The sequence below is a fragment of the Cupressus sempervirens genome, chromosome 4, assembly GCF_028749045.1.
Source record: "Cupressus sempervirens isolate cs-2001-9-10 chromosome 4, ASM2874904v1, whole genome shotgun sequence".
Taxonomy (NCBI): domain Eukaryota; kingdom Viridiplantae; phylum Streptophyta; class Pinopsida; order Cupressales; family Cupressaceae; genus Cupressus; species Cupressus sempervirens.
The window spans coordinates 209705031-209723743 of NC_143121.1; positions in this window are offsets into that span (position 1 = coordinate 209705031).

The following is an 18713-nucleotide window of genomic DNA, read 5'->3' on the forward strand; positions in this document are numbered from 1 at the left end:
TTTGAGCATTTGAGAGTTTAACAAAGTTAATTTCTACACTATCATCATCTCATCCTTCATAACATTTTCCAAAACCACATATATATAAATTTCAAATCCTCTACTATCAAATTATCATCTACCAAAATTTATATGGTTCATAGCTAGTTTAAATATTCAAAATAAATTTGGATAAATTTTCTCCTTGGTGTCCACCTAGGTAGCATTCTCATTTGAATACTAGTCCTATTATACTTTACACCTATCTAACATTCAATTCCATAACTATTGCTGCCACCTCTCTATAATGTGATATAGACATCTTGTTATGATTCCTAGATCCTTCACATGTATTATTTATAAAGGTATATTTGTATGCTTGGATTTCTAATTTCTTATAGCACTGTAAATCTTGTGCTATAGATGAAGTGGTCTTGGAACTGAGAATTATGCCTTTATGAAATATCTACCATAGTAATTGTCCCTATACATGAAATATCCTCCAACTATCCCCTTAGTATGATAATATTCTATGTTCCATCCACTTCTTAGTGTATTCATATAGGATAGAATTCATTATTAATCTTTTGACAAGGTAAAAAAAACAAATCCGCAACTTAGAGAAAATAAATAAGGAACTAAGAAGTAGGAAAGAATAATTGAAAAGAAATCTAGAAACATCGAAGAAAACAATAAAAAAAATTCTTGGTTTGAATGGTAAACTACACTACCTTTGCCCCAAACTCCTAAGAAAATCACTACATATAGGCCCACCTAGCAAGGAACTATTTTAATCCTTCCAAGTACATTCATAAAATTATTGAACCTAAATTTGTACAAAAACATGTTGGAGTTGCTCTGAAAGAGTGGCTAAGAAAAATAGAAAAATATTTTGAGATAAAAGTAATAATTATGTCAATGGGGACATTATGGTTTCCTAATTCACAAGTCTGATAAACACACACACACACACACACACACACACACACACACACACACACACACACACACACACACACACACACACACACACACACACACACACATACACATGCACGCATGCACACACACACATTCATATCTATCCCTCAATTTAAAATTAAATAAAATTCAAGACAATCTAATATGTTTGAATACAATGAATTAGCAAACTGGAATAATTGTAAAAATATCGAAGTTGTAGTAAAAATTCATAATAGGGAAATGTGGCTACAAACAACCAAACCATAGACATAGATTGTTGACACTGAAAGAAAAAATAAAAGGAAGATCAAATTTATCTTCATAAAAAATTTTGAAGATTTTTTTAAAGAATGAATGATCTTCATTCTCTAGCACTGAATGGAGAAAATATACAATAAAAAGTAAGTGAATAGAAATAAGAGAAAATGGTTTGTTGGAGATAGCCAAAATTAGAACTTCTAGAGATAGAAGCTAAAAAGAAGTTCTAAAATAGGGTTGATAAGTTTTACCACCTTTCTTCTCTTAGAAATTTAAGACCATGGTTGATTGTCCTTAGAGCCAAATGCCCACCTACCTACTTGAAAACATTTAACTTAGTACTTGAGTTCAAATCCAAAAAAGAGAGGAAAATATTTTGAAGCAAGACAAAATGGAAGAAACCCTCATTTTTTGATTAGTTGGTAGAAAGAGATTAAGATAGAGGAGAAGAAGCAGAGTAGAGAGAAGAAAAGAAAAAATATTAGTAGATCAAACCAAGGGTAGAAAGTTCAGAAGATAGAAGGAAGATTCGGTTTTAGTGTTTTCAACAACATGTGTTGAGTCTTTATTTTATTCTATAACTTTGTTGTTACTTGTCCTATGAAGTAGTGATTTCTTTAGGCATTATTGTATGCAGCCTTTAGTGTTGTAAGTTGAAGTATTTTTTAGTTTTATGGTTGAAGTTGAATGGTCCGATGTTTTGTAATAGTTTAACCTATTTGAATAGAAAGCATGCAAGCAAGCATACTAATCAATGTAGTTGTGTTGGCTCATTTTTTTCTTGTTTCTATTCGTTATTGCACAATGTTTTGAATTCGAGAAGTTCATATTTGAAAGTTTCATTGTTACCTTCTCTATGTTTTAATAGTGGAAAAGTTTTGACAGAAACTATATTGTTAACTCACTCGGTTCACATGTTAATTGAGCTCATCCTCTTCTCAGTCACCTTTCCCTATGTTCTCTTTGGGAACTGAGATCTCTTCTTGTTGGCATAGCTCACTCAGCATCGACTATACTGAGCTCACTCAACATCTTCTTGTGTTGAGCTCCCTTTACTACTGAGCTCACTTGGCTTCTTTGTGTGCTCAATTACTTGACATCATCTTCCTATCACTCAAAACCTTCTTGTGCTTTTGCTAAGTAAAATTTAATTTTTTGAAGTTAAATACTTAACATGATATCAGAGCTTTGAGGCCCCACATCCATAGTGAGTGAGGGCATTTATTTTCTAGGTATATTCAACATGGCAGGAGATGCAAGAAAGGTATGGCAGCAACCACCATCCTTTAATTGACAGAATTATGATACATGGGAAAAGAAGATAGAAACTATAATAGTAGATAATGATTTGTGGGAGTTTTTGATCAATTGGCTCAATGATGTAACCTAAAGAACATATTATGTTGCTCTCACAAACCCATAGAAGACTTAGTTAAAAGATTCAAGGAGAAAGGATGCAAAAGCATTAAGTCTGATTAAGGCAACAATGATAGAACCTATTTTTAAATTAATCAAAGGAAGCTTGGGACATCCTTGAAAAAAACTTCAAGGGGAATGATAAGGTCTAAGTACTGAAGTTATAGATGATCAGAAGGGAGTTTGAGAACCTTCAAATGAAGGACAATGAACCTATTGTAGAATTCAACTCAAGGATCTCCAATTTTATAAACCAACTGAAATCAAATGGTGAAGAGTATGAAGAGAAAATGATTGTGGAGAAGATATTGAGGATTTTACCTCAAAGATATTACAATCTTGTGATAAAGATTGAGGAAGCAAAGGACCTCACCACATTGACCATGGATGACTTGATGTGAACTCTTAAAACCCATGAGCAATAGATCAATAGATCAATAACAACTTCCCGAGAGTAGTCTTTCAAGGCTCAAGAGAATTCAAGAGGTAGGGGGAGAGGAAGAAATCTCTTTAGTAGAGACTTAAGAAGTAGAGGTATAGAAAGCTTAGGACGAGCAAGCAAGAAAGAGGGAGCAAGCACCTCTAAAAATACCTCTAAAGGAGCTAAGAAGAATTACAACTCCAACAAGAGCATTGTTGAATGCTACTACTATCATAAGTTTGGGCATTATGCAACTGAATGTTGGAAGAAGCAAGGTGATTAGTCAAAGAAAAATGCAAAAGTGGCTGACGTGAACATGGGAAATGAAAACAATCCCATAACCTTCATAATTTTAACATTGGTGAAGAAGGCAACCTTGAAGTATGGCACTTGGACAATGGCTATAGCAACCACATGAGTAGTAATCAAAGTTATTTTTCTTTCATTGATAGAAGTTTCAAGTCTGAAGTTAAGATGGAAAATAATGGAACCATTCCCATAGCAGGCAAAGGATCAATCATGGTCCACACCAAGAAAGGTGGGAAGAAGGAGATACAAAATACATATTTTACCATAAGTATGAAGCACAATTTGGTGAATGTTGGACAATTCATTCAAAATGGTTACAAGGTGCTCATGAAAAATGACAAGTGTGTCATTCATGAAAAGGATGGGAGTAAGAGAATACTTGCAACAGTCCAAATGATAAAGAACTAGATGTTCCCATTGAAAATAGAGACATATTTCTCTTCTCAAGTCAGTGCTACACCTCCAAAGCAAGCATGTATGCTAGTACACTAGCAATCACCTCTTAGGAGTGTGATTGAAGACCCCTCCAAGGTATGACATCTCAAGTATGGACATCTTGACTTTGCTAGTTTAAATTTGTCATCCAGGAAAAGAATGGTAGATGGTTTTCCAAGCATTCTAGATTCATATGATAAGTGTGTGGCAACATAGGCTTCCCATTAGTTATTGAAATTATAGGACTAGAGAACCATTATAATTGGTGCATTCTGACTTAGTTGGCTGTATACAAACTACTTCTTTTAGGGAGAGTACTTTTTTTATGACATTCATAGATGACTTTATTCATAGGACACGGGTGTATTTCTTGAAGAACAAATTTGAAGCATTTGATAAATTTGTTGAATTTAAAGCCTAGGCTGAAAAGGAGTATGGACACTATGTCAAGGTCCTTAGGTTGGATAGAGGAGGGGAGTATACCTCCAATTTTTTTGTAAATTTTTACAAGAAGAAATGACATCATGAAGGAGCTTACAACTAGTTATACTCCATAGTAGGATGAAAATACAAAGATGTGTCGCCTTTTAGGTTGACTTATTAGAACAACTAAATTTGAGTATTTCTATCTAAAAATCTATTTTGTTTGAACATATTATTTAGATAGATTCATTCTAGCTAAGCTATATATGGCCTCACACTTGTCCAATTGGAAATAACTGTTAAATGCATGTTTTATACTGGATTCTATCTCATTGCTAAAGAAATAAAATTATTTCTGACATTTCAATAACTCTTAATATTTTTTATGATTTTTTTTAATAACATATAAAACACCATTTTATAGAGATCAATGTCAAGTATATTCTCCTAATCCCACTCTCTACATCAAGGCAACAAATGGTAAGGTTTTGATTGTTGTCTTGTATGTAGATTATTTAATCTTCACTAGAAATGATAATTTCCTAATTAGAGAATTCAAAAAGGCCATGAGGAATGAATTTGGAATGACAAATCTATGTCTCTTAAAGTGTTTTTTAGGCATAGAAGTAAAACAAATGTATGATGACATCTTCATCTCTCAAGAAAAATATGCAAAGTAGATCTTGGAAAGATTCAAAATGCATAACAATAAGGCAGCCCCAACACCAACATCAATAGGTCTAAAGTTGAGTAAGGAATATTGCAACTAGAATATGAATTCAACATTATAAAAAACTATGGTTGGAGTTTGATGTATTTAACTACAACTCGGCTTGACATAATGCATGTAGTAAATTTGATTTCGAGATTTATGGAAACACTAAAGGATTCCCATTGGCAAGTGGGAAAGAGGATCCTAAGGTATGTGAATGGTACCAAAGGATTTAGGACTTTGTATACTATAGATAATAATTTCAAGTTGGTTGGTTACAGTGGCAATGATTGGGCTAGAAGCATAGATGATAGGAAGAGAACTTTCAGATACATGTTTCATATGGGATTGGGTGCAATTTCATGGGCATCCAAGAAGCAACTTATTATTGCTCAATCTACAATAGAGGTTGAAAAAATAATAGAAAATGCAACATCATGTCAAGCTATTTGGTTAAGGAGGATCTTGACAGATTTGAATGAAAGGCAAGAGGATTGAACCACAATCTTTTGTGACAATATTTCCTCAATTGCACTATCTAAGAATCCAATCTTCCATGGGAGAAGCAAGCACATAGAAATCAAATATCACTTCATTAGAGAGTTGTTGGAGAAGGGAGATATGAAAATGAAATTTTGTAGGTTTGAGGAGTAGTTGGAAAATATATTTACTAAGCCTTTGGGTATATCAAATTTTGTGCACCTAAGAAGGAGTCTTGGTGTAGTTAATTTGGATCAAGAGTGATCCTTGCTTTGTTTGGCTTGGGAGAAAAGGGGAGTTTCAAAAATTAAATACAATGGTTGGTTTCCCTTGGAGCCAAAATCCCACCTACTCACCTGACAACATTTAATTTGGCAGGCGATTTCAAATCTGGCAGAGAGAGGGAAAAGTTTTGAAGTAAGACAAAAGGAAAGAAACCCTCATTTTTTGATTAGTTACCAAATAAAGATTAAGAAAGAGGAGAAGAAGCAGAGAATAGAGTAGAAAAGAAAAATGATTAGTAGATTAGGGCAAGTGTAGAAAGTTAATAACACAGAAGGAAGATTCAGTTTTAGTGTTTGTAACAACATGTGGTGAATCTCTCTATTATTTTTTAAGTTTGTAGTTGTTTGTTTTGTAAAGTAGTGATTGCTTCAAGCATTGTTGTATGCACCCTTTAGTGCTGTAAGTTTAAGATTGATTAGTTGAACTATTTTCTAGCTTTTGGTTGAAGCAAAATACTCCCAAATTTTGTAATGGTTTAGCCTAGTTGACTAGAAAGCAAGCAAGTAGGCATACTAATCAATCCAGTTGTGTTGGCTCATTTTTTTCTCCTTTCTATTTGTTATTGCATGGTGTGTGCATTTGAAAAGTTCATATTTGAAATTTTATTTGTTAACTTCTCTGTGTCTTAATGGTGAAAAAGTTCAAACAAAGAGTACGTTGTTAAGTAGCTCAGTTCACATGTTAACAGAGCTCATCCTTTGCTCACTTGGCTTCCTTCATGTTCTCTTTGGGAACCAAGCTCTCCTTTTGTTGACTGAGCTCACTCAACATCCAATATGCCAAGCTCACTTAGCATCCTCTTGTGCCAAGCTCCCTTTACTACCAAGCTCACTTGACTTTTCATGTGTAGTCACTTGGCACCATCTGCTTATCACTTGACACCTTCTTGTGTCAGGTAAAACTATCAATTGAGACCTTCTTGTGCTAAAAGAAATTTTACCTTGTAAAGTTGAATTCTTAACATCTTCTTTATTTGAACCCCTTGTATCTCTCTATCAAGACCAGATGTGTTTCCAAAACATAAAGCCCTTCCATCTCCATTTTAATGTCATAAATTGTCTAGTTTTCTTCATTTACTCTCCTTAGTTTCTACACTTATGAATAACCTTAAATTATAAATTGGTATAATACTAGACTAATTGAAAGTAAACACTTGACTAATCTATAAGCCATATTACAAGTAAGTTGTATTCTTTGTGTTAGAAATATTTCAATTTATTTCTGAATATAGTATGCAAGATCAAGAGTTTAATGTGGTTAGAGGATTAAACATTTCTATATCTAGAACTGTAGTTTTTGAACAATAACCTATAGTATTAATTTCTAAGTTTTTGGGGTGTGTTATATTGAGTGAAGGTATATTATTTCACAATATGTGTTATTCAATTTTAGAATGTTTGATTTGACATATATGAGTTTGGATAATTAAGAATGACTTAGAGAAGGCCTTATTCTAGAGTCATTTCCTTAGTAAATTTAATTGAAAGTAAACGCTTGGATAATTTGTAAGCCATATTACAAGTAAGTTGTATTCTTTGTGTTAGAAATATTTCAACTTATTTCTGAGTATAGTACACAAGATCAAGACTTTAATGTGGCTAGAGGATTAAACATTTCTATATCTAGAATTGTAGTTTTTGAACAATAACCTATAGTACTAATTTCTAGGTTTTTGGGGTGTTTTATATTGAGTGAAGGTCTATTGTTTCACAATATGTGTTATTCAATTTTAGAATGTTTGATTTGACATATATGAGTTTAGATAATTAAGAATGAATTAGAGAAGGCCTTATTCTAGCACTATAAATTCTTAAAATTTTATATCGATTTTATTTCATTAATTAGTATTCCCAAAAAATTCTTCTAAGAGTACTTGTTAATTCTTGGAACTCCTTTGTGATCATAGCTTTTAATTCCAAAATTTTTTCTTGTGATAACACTTCTTGATTTTAAAAAAAGAAGAAGAAGACTATAATCCAACATTATTATTATGTATTATAAAAAGTCAAAACACTTGGAAAAACATAATCACTATTGTAGGCATTACTAGTCAGCATATAGTAGTACCAATTAGTAATATTTTCATACTAGATATATGATGACAACTCTCTTACTAATACATAGAAGGTTAGTTCATTGTGTATAATTTCTATCCATATCACTTTATTAGGAGTTTTCTAGTATCATGGATGCTATGAGAACCTATAAAATTGTGATATTGCTATCAGGATTTAATTGTGTGATTTTTGAGTCAAACTCATTGACCCATGTTTCATGAGTAGTGATTCAACATGAATCCATCTCTCATGAGAATGAATGGACCACTTAGCACTTATTGGATCTAGGTGATGTTGACAAGGGTGAAGCACCAAGACTTTTTGAGAGGTCACCCATCCCGGTACTACTCCAGCCTGAGCGCGCTTAACTACAAAGTTTCCTCCATGGTTAAACCCAAAGCTTGCAACCCCATTTGCAAAACCTTCACCAAGTGTTGTGCCTTATGAACCATTCATTCGAAAACCTTTTAAGCTCATCAATTGATAAGTAGGAGATAATTTCCATAGCTAGTCAAATTGTGATATTGCTATAAGCATTTAACTGTGTGATTTTTGAGTCAAACTCATTGACCCATGTTTCATGAGTAGTGATTCAACATGAATCCATCTCTCATGAGAATAAATGGAACACTTATCACTCATTGGATCTAGGTGATGCTCACATAGGTGAAGTATTGAGACTTTTCGGGAGGTCACCCATCCCAGTACTACTCTAGCCTGAGTGCGCTTAACTATGGAGTTTCCTCCATGGTTAAACCCAAAGCTTGCAACCACATTTGCAAAACCTTCACCAAGTGTTGTGCCTTATGAACCATTCATTAGAAAGCCCCTTAAGCTCATCAATTGATAAGTAGGAGATAATTTCCACAGCTAGTTGAATTGTGATATTGCTATCAAGATTTAATTGTGTGATTTTTGAGTCAAACATATTGACCCATGTTTCATGAGTAGTGATTCAACATGAATCCATCTCTCATGAGAATAAATGGAACACTTAGCACTCATTGGATCTAGGTGCTCATAGGGGTGAAGCACCGGGACTTCTCAGGAGGTCACCCATCCCAGTACTACTCCAGCCTGAGCACACTTAACTACGGAGTTTCCTCCATGGTTAAACCCAAAGCTTACAACCCCATTTGCAAAACCTTCACAAGTGTTGTGCCTTATGAACCATTCATTAGAAAGCACCTTAAGCTCATCAATTGATAAATAGGAGATAATTTCCACAGCTAGTCAAATTGTGATACTGCTATTAGGATTTAACTGTGTGATTTTTGACTCAAACTCATTGACCCATGTTTCATAAGTAGTGATTCAACATGAATCCATCTCTCATGAGAATAAATAGAACACTTAGCACACAGATCAATTAATGAGTTATGCCTACCTATAAAATTCTTGTGTTAGTTCATATCTTATGATTAATCATCATATGTGTTGTTCACAATATCTGTTATGGACCGAAATTAGGCACATTGATTTTCGTAATAGTTTAATACTTACCAATGAGAATCGATGTCAACTATATAATCTAGGAAATAGTCCTAAAATGAGTACATATGTTAGTTCTTAAGCACACATGTATACATATATGTGTACATATATCATATATCATACTATAAATTGGGATTGAATAATAAATAGTGAGTTGGTTGTGATGGACATCCGTAGGAGATTTGAAAAGAGAAAAGTTGTTCTTCCATCCCTGAATTGCCTTACTTCTATATGGTTATTCCTCTCACAGTTAAAAGATCGTCAGAGGACCCTGTCAAGATGGTTGGGCTTTTCATAATGGAAAATATTATGCATTCATCCTTGGAGAAAGCATATGAATCTACAATCCTCACGATCCTCAAACAGGAATATGGGAGACATTAGATGGAAGAACATAAACACATTACTGAATGACTTTTTCCAATAGTCAGCTATTATTGACCAATGCAGAAATAATCTTATGTACTATCTTCCATGCAAAGTGCGGGTTAATATAGAGGTAAATGCATTAAAAGAGGAGTATAATGGATGAAGTGCATTTTCATATACAAGCAAAGTCTGAGAAGAATAAGTCACAGAACCAAGGGACATACTGATGAGGAGATAACAATAACAAAGCCTATAATAGGTTCAATATTGGGTGGAAAGAAGAAATAAAAGAAAACTAACTACAGGGAAACACCAAATATGAATAACACCTTACAGGTTACATGTGTTCATTCATGGCAAGCACATAGGGATGCTGCCTTACCAAAGACATGTTTCTTCAAACTGTAGCCCATTCCTGCAAATGCCCATGAAGAAAGTAATGCTCTCCACCACACTCAGGCCACTTCACATGGTGATTATGCAAGCAAGAGGCATTAATGCCCAATTTAATTTCCAGAGATTCTAGTGTGATTATGGCTTCCTGCAACAATAACTTCTACAAAAAGAAAACAATGCTACTACTACTATTTTATTCAGAAAACAACAGATATGATATGCATCCCTAATCAATTTGCAGTGTGAATAAAATAAAACCAAAACCAAGTAGCAAGAAAGCACTACAAATATTATTTAATTCATCTGTTTAGGCTGGATAATAATCTTCTCAATATCTCAGTCCTTCTTCACACAGAAAAGAAAATCTCAAATCATACCCTCCCAAAAGATTTCGGAGAGAATTTATAAACGAAGCCAAATAGTTAAGAATTGGTTTTGGCAACCACCAAACCCGTAAAGGTTTGTTGAAACCTTTACTTTAGTTATAACAAAATATTAATTAAACCCTAAAATTAAACACCATCCCGAATGCAATGCAAACCCTAAAATTTAATAATAACAAAAAAACATCTAAACACCATCACAATTGCAAACCAAAAATTTATTTTGTGCCCAGCACTTGCTCCTGCAGCACATACTTACTCCCTTCTTTATACTATGAGGTTGAACGGAAAGAGAAACATAAATACAATGAACAATAAGACACACAAAAGTTAGCAGTATATTATACTTGAGAAATTATACCAAACTGTAGATTACATGTAGCAATCTTCAAGAGTACAATATGATGAATCCACGAAGTCATCATAACATAAGTGGAGTCGCATACAATATATAAGAGACACATAAGAATCGGCAAACAAATATCTAAATGTCATCACCAAAGGCATTCAATAGAGATCATGTCCATTGGCCTCTTTAGCATTTGCATTAAAATTTTAAAAGAGGCAATTGCACCAGATAATGAACAGACACCGTTGATTCATGTAAATTCCTACTCATCAACCAAGCAAAGATATATTTGAGATGGAATATACATATCTTGTGAATTTAATATTTCTGCAAATTATTGTGGAAGGAGTATCAAAGCGGCATTGCAGATCAATATCACTACGAAATTCACTTAATATTATCCTGATTACATTTGATCACCTTTGTCTTATAATACACAAAGAAATCCGAAAACCTTTATGTGATAATTTTTTTAACATTAAAGGATCAAAATGCACCACTCGTCGGCAAGGAGACATTACAATGGGGAGTGTTACCTATCGGGATATCGAATTAATCACTTAGGGTTCATTTGGCAAGCGGAATATGATTGGAATAGGTATCTGTCTATTCCTCAAAATTACTGAATTTTCTGTTTGGGTGCAGCAAGTAGGAATAAGGATAGGCATACGATTGGAATACATATTCCATTTCGTGCTCAAAAAAGAAGTATTTCAATTCCATCCAAAGAGGTGGAATTGGAATACTTATTCCTATTCCACATTTTTATTTGCTAAAAACTACACAATTTCGGTGAAGCCTGCTCATTTTTTGGGCGCTCAAATGTATTATGCTTTTTGTCAATAGTGAGAGGTAGGGTTTTCTTCCGTCTGGTTTTATTTGTTCTGCAGATGTGCCGTTTTTTGTTTGTTTGACAAGTTGTTGATTTTGCCGCAGGAGGTGGATTTGAAATGGTCACAAGCGATTTCTGATGCAACAATTGTTGTTTTAGGGCTCTTTCAATCCAAAAACTCTCCCTGCTTCTGGGTCTCTGTTGAACTTCTCCACAGACTACATAACATTCATTGCACTAACATTTCTCCGAGCAAGGTAACTTCTCATCTTTTTCTGCTTAATTTTTTTCAATTCGATTGAAGTTGTTTCAGAGGAAATGCTGCTCAAATGAGGGATAGATGATGCCATTGCAGTATGTATTTGCGCCCTTAAATGAGAGATTTATGATGCCATTGTTTTAGTCTTAAATTAATTATGCTATTGTGTATTTGAAAATGAGCTCATTTCTCTCAGATTTCCTCTTTTGTGGGACAACAATCCTTGCAAATTCATGTCAAAACTCTCTTTTTAGAAGTTTTCCTTACAAAAACCTAATGATTTGTTCATGCAATATGGATTTTCTGCCGATTTCTTTGTTTAAATGAGTATGTAGTGGGTTGATTGAGTTATTCTGAGCATTTAAGGCATGTAGGGTTTCTTTTACTTTTCGTTTACTACATCAATTGTGGTGCCAGCCGATGTCAGTGAATGTTCTGCTTACTAGAGATATCCCCTGCATGTCTCTGTCCCTCCTGCATGGTACGTGTTCCCAACATGAACTCTGAATGGCTATAAAAATTTCCAGGAAGGGGCTAGATTTGATAGTCAATCTTTCTCATCAAAAATATTATACGAAGGGTTTCTATTCAGTATTGCACTTCAGCATCCCCATCTCACGGGGAAAAAATTGTGTTAGTTGTGTGTGTATATATATATATGTGTGTGTGGTCATTCAATTATCACATCATTCAGCAAGTTCTGTTGTTTAGAAGTTGAAGCAGAAGATAGAATTGTTTATGCCCACTTTGTGATGAACACTTAGTGTGGAATCTGTAGTGCTCATCTTTAGCTTGGTGTGGGTATTGACTTCTCGAAATCCATCTTTTCTGATTGTTATTATTATTATTGGTTTATGACCACATTATATTGTAAAATAAAATAAACCAAGATATGTCAAAATAAGCATGCACTAAGTTCGACTGGTTTTGAGGAACATTGCTTTAATTTGCTAATTTTCAATTTACAATGGGGAAAATTACGTGACCTCAACTGTGAGAATGAGGGTACACAGTATTTAGATTGTAGTCGAGTAATGATTGATCAGTAGCCTACATTTATTTTATGTAGTATCAGGGTCATTGGTCACTAATCAATAAAATTACATAGGCCTATTTATGCTTTTCTCTCAAATCCGCGGAAACTTTAAGTGTTGTATGTAGAACACTTTCAAAGTGACTCATCATTCACCGTAAGAAAACAATTGGATTTAATTCAAGTTCTGCCTAAGCTATTGTGGCAGACATGGCATTGCTCATCAAAAATGTGGAAGTAACGCAAAAGGTGTTAAATAAATATTGGAATTTTCTTCCAAACTGTTAAAACATAAAAATGCGTTTAATTGAGTGAGGGAGATATGCTACATATTTTCAATGTTCTTAAATTTTAAAGAATTATTTTAATTATTTAAAAATTATTAGAAGCATCTTTATTATTTTTCCTCATATAAAAATCATGTCTTAACTAGGCTAAAAATTATGATATTGTGTATGATGATTAAAAGTATTAAGAGGCCAGTTGTCTCTAACATTATTTTGAAGGTGGAAATAAAAATAGCTAAATATAATAAGGTCTAGAACAAATCATTAACAACAAATTAGGACTACAAGAAACCCATATGAAGAGAACTCCCTAAAATTATGTGGGGAAAAATGAGGGATTGTTGGGTGAATTTTGTTTTTTTGCCAACAAACAATTGTCCATGAGATACATTTTTGTAAGGTCTCTACCATTAGAAATAGAGTGCTAACAATGTTGTGCCTACATATTCAGTGGTTGGAGAAGACCAAAATTAGTCATTAGAGTGTATGTGCTCCCAGAGTGGTTAGCACTAACAACAAGAGGTAGAATTGGGTCTTCTTAAACATCTAGAGCATCACCCCATGGTGAGTCATGTGGGGGAAAATGAAGGATTGTCCTACCATAACTACTTGAGTAACTAATTACCATTTCTGATGTGGGGATATATGTTTAAATAATGATATCTATTTTGTTTGCTGAACTAGGGTTTTAAGACTTATTATATACATTATCAAAGTGTTTAATACTGTTTTATATGTCCATCTTTGTTTAATTATATGACTATGATATGTTTTCCTATTTATCAGACAACAAAATATTTGTTTGTAGAACCATCTTCATTGTAAATCAAATTTTCATCATTGGTATGCTTTTGGAATAGGTCTATGATTAAACATGTGGTGAATAAATTTTATGGTAGGCATTAATATTTTTACAATTTGAGAGTTAGAAAAGGTTTTAGACATGTGGAACGTGACGAAGACTACCAAACAACTCCAAAGAAAAAACTTAATATTCTTTTCTGTTCTTTTACTCTATAAAGGACTTCTAAAAATTATATACATGCAACCATTATTCTTAAGCAAAAATATAGATATGAAGATAATAGATGCAAGAGAACTCAATGTTTGAAACTAGTCAAATGAAGAAGATCTCCAAGACATTAGGCTAATTTATTAAAACTTGTGTGATGGTATTTCTTTAAAATACCATTAAACTTCAAAGCTTATAATAGAACTTCCATTTATTTCCCTATCTTCTAGTTATCTATGATTTTGAGAATCCAATATGTTCATTAAATAAACTAGGGAAGGTAAATTGTGACAATGAAACTTGATCGATCTTTCTAGGCACACTTAAATGAAATGAAATGAATGACAAATGCAATATTTAATGCTGATAAATACATATACATATTTTATTGCTTGAAAATATTTGTCATATCTGTCATTCACATAGTAGATCATAATATCATAACAGTCCCAAGTATCTCTTGATATGTTTTAGGCTTCAATGGGTGCTCATAGCCAAGGTTATTCTTGTCAAATTCATTTTTCTTTAAATTTTTCCTTTCCTTCTCATTCATTCTCCTCATCTTTATTAATATGGAAATCTAAATTAAATCTATATATGTGATTATAGGGCATTTGATGGATCTTGCTGCTGATAAAAGAGTTTATAGAAGCATTATTAGGAAGATCATGCTCTTGTGTGTACTTCAAGCCCAAGTAGTACTTACATTAGCATCTTATGAAGATGCTAGAAGACAACGACACAAGTGAAGAAGAGCTGCTTGTCTTTTCTTTAAAAATATCATGTATTCTAATGACACGAATTGCCATGACCAAATACGCATGACCAGAGGAGTTTTCTTCAAACTCACCAATATTCTAAGGGAGAGAGGGATCATTAAATATATGATAAACATGAAATTGGAAGAACAATTAGTCATGTTCCTACATACCCTTGGCCAGAATCTAAGGAATCGTAAGATTGGCCATAACTTTGGTCACTCGGGAGAGACTATGAGTCGCCAATTCCTCAAGGTCTTGAAGGAAATCATATTGCTCCATGGCAATTAAATTTTTGCCCCTTATCCAAGTACCCCTCCAAAAATTCTTTGGAAGGACCGTTTTGATCCGTACTTCAAGGTAAATCTCCTATTGACATGTACTTTTTTGCTTGAGTATATTGTTACATATTTGACTATAATATTTTTTAGTGTTCTAGGATTGCATTGGAGCAATTGATGGGACCCATATACCAGTTACCATTGATGTGGACAACCAAGCAAAATACTGCAATAGAAAAGGCAACCTATCACAAAATGTAATGGGTGTTTGTTCCTTTGACTACAAGTTTCAATATGTTCTTGCTGGATGGGAAGGTTTAGCTATAGATATTCATGTTCTTGCTTTAGCTCTATCAAGAGTAGATCCACTAATATTCCCCCTTGGTATAATTAATCATGTTTCTAATAATTATATAGTCATTATTGTAAACCATAGTGTTTATGCTATTTCAATCATAATACTTATTGTTCTTTTTTATAGGAATTTTTTTTTTTAGTTGATGCCATCTATCCAAATGTTCTAGGATTTATCGCCCCTTATCAATGTATGTGATACTACCTAAAAGAGATTTCTAGAGAAAACCTAATAAAAAATACCCACGAGCTATTTAACCACTGACACTCCTCTTTTAGGAATGTGATTGAGCACACATTTGGTATTTTGAATATTCAGGCATGTGACATCTTATAGTATCATGACTCAAACAAAGATCATGTTAGCATGTTTCATACTACACAATTTCATTACGATAGAGGACGGTGTTCCACACGATGTTGAAATTGAAGAGGACGTTGATCATGGAGGGATATATGTCACAATTCTTGAGACGTTCAGGATGACTCAATGAGATAGAGATGATTGGGGAAATTTTTGAGATGAAATAATAGAAAAGATGTGGTAGGACTATAGATCTTGACATTATTGATCATTTAACTTGCATTGATACATTCTACTTCAATTTTGAATAGCTAGATACTGTATTGACACTTTATATACAATGTTCATTCATTCTGATATATGATTCAACATTCTATAAAATAGTGATAGTGATTCAACATTTTGTAAAGCTATTTTAATATTTTTTTAGAAAAAATAATTCCTCTTTTGTCTCTTATGGTTGAATTCCTAATTTTGTTAAATTTTCTTGTTTTGTTTTGAAATAATTGTTCCATGTTGCATAGACTCGTGACGTAGTGCTTTGTGCTCCTCACAACTTTAAATATCTTTAGCTTAAACATTCGGTGCACATGCATTTAAATGACTTTACTCCTCTCACATGTACTTCATTTCTCCTACTCTTTTAATAGCATCAGCATACATATCTCTTCATTCTGTTGTGTTTTTTCTCAAATGACTATTGTACCTACTATAGATTTTATAGATAGCATATATGTACTACAAGATTTTACAACAAAATGTTCCTCTCTTTTTAATATGTTTTTTTTTTCCTAATTAAGTATTTGTTAATATTTATGACCATATTTCATTATCCAAGATAAGATGATAGGATATTGGAAAAGACTTGAATTACGGTCTTTGCACTATATCTTTGTAATAATTTTCATTGAGTTAATACTCCTTTGTATTTATTTTAATCACTATTTTAGTACTCGATGGCTTGGAAATATCTTGTTATCTACATGTGTTCAACATCTAATATTTTGTTGATCTTTATGGTGATTCATCTTACCTATATATGTATTCTTTGTTGCATATGTAATACAAGATGGAATTATCTCCTTAGAGATCATTGATATGATAGCACAAGCTTGCTTTACTACAATATAATTTGTTCTTAGCTCTAGTTACAATCACTTGTAGTCTAATATTTCATATTTTTATCTTATTATTGTCTATTTCTTTTATTCCTCCTTACTATTCAATTTACTATGTTAGTTTGGAGGATGTGTGCAAAGATTGTATTCTCTAATTTGATACAATGTTTCTCATTTTATCTCTTCATTGATTTACCACAAGTTAACTCTGAGTTGTATGTCTTTATTGATTAGGCATCTTAGGTGTTGATTATAATTATGCTCTGGTGACTATAGGAATTTTCAATATATCAAAGCCTATGTATGCTCTTCATCAAAGATGGTTGTTTGATCATTCCATGATATTATAGCTTGTTAACCTCCTTATCCACTTGCACCTCCCATGTTATTAATTTTTGGTGCTGACAAAGATAGTAACTTCTAAACTATTGTCATAACGTATTATTGTGTGGATTTTTATATGGTGTTTGAATCTTCTTACTTCCCATGTACACTCTTGTTGACATATTTTTAGTCTTCTAATCCCTATTATATATTCCAAGCTTAGTGCTCTTCTATATTAACCATTTTTCTCCTACATAAATATTTACGATAGTGGTAAAGTATCTAGGAGAATAGAAGTGGTCAATGCCTTTGATGACTCCATTCCTATTGTTGTGAACTCTGAGTATGTCTTACGTTAGTTGTCTTTTCTTCCCTTCAATAATCCCCACCTCCACTATGGCTTTACATTCTTTGATTTGATTAATTCAGCATGGAATTGTGGATGGCAAGCATCCCTTCATGGGATTGTTGGCCAGGACAACAATAGAAGCAGGGGAGTTTCCCATATTTGAGGGAATCTCAGCCTCAAATATGTTGTTGTTAACAAAGATGGCATCCATTTCCTTGTCAAAGGCCTCAAATGGTAGCTGACCTTCAAAGCCATTGAATCTGATGTCCAAAAACTTCAACAAAGGCAATGAGAGAACTACAGTAGGAAATGGGCCACTAAATCTATTGTTGTTGATATCAAGCTTAAAACAGAAACCTGAGGTTCTTGAAGCTATGATGGAGAGTGCCACATAATCTTTTGGTATTGATATGAAAAAGGGCAAGATCTGTGAGAAGACCAAGCTCCCTTGGAAGGTACCCTACAATGTCAGCATGATTCATATCAATGTCAACTACAATTTCAATGTTGTTGTTGTCCAATGCAAGGGCACAAAAAACACTTAAATAATATATTAAAACTTTTCCATTTTAATTGTGTATTTAATTTTTTACTTTTTAAACATCTATTCTTAAAGATATAGGTTTACAACTTTTGTAGCCACATTTCTTTAAGCCACAGTGATAAATGATTCCCATAGTGTTAGTGCTTCATATATTTAGTATGGTACAATATTTCTAGTTGGTTTTGAGAATATATAATGTGCACTTTTATCTTATAGATGTTTTCCAGCAATATAATAGCTGCTTATTGCAGCAATATGTCTTTCACAAATCTTTTGACAAGCATAGATGAGGAGGTTAATATGCCCCCCATTACCACCCCTATTGCTATACTTGTTTCTACTCCTACTTCAACTTCATGTAAAAATCTAAATGTTGTATGGACTAGAGAAATGGAGAGAAAACTATTGGATTTTCTCCTTGAACAAGTCAACCTAGGAAGAAAAGGTGAAGGAGGTTTTTATAGAGAAGCATGGAGTGCTATCAAGAGGAGATTCAATCAAGAGTTGCAATTGAACCTTGGAAAGGAAA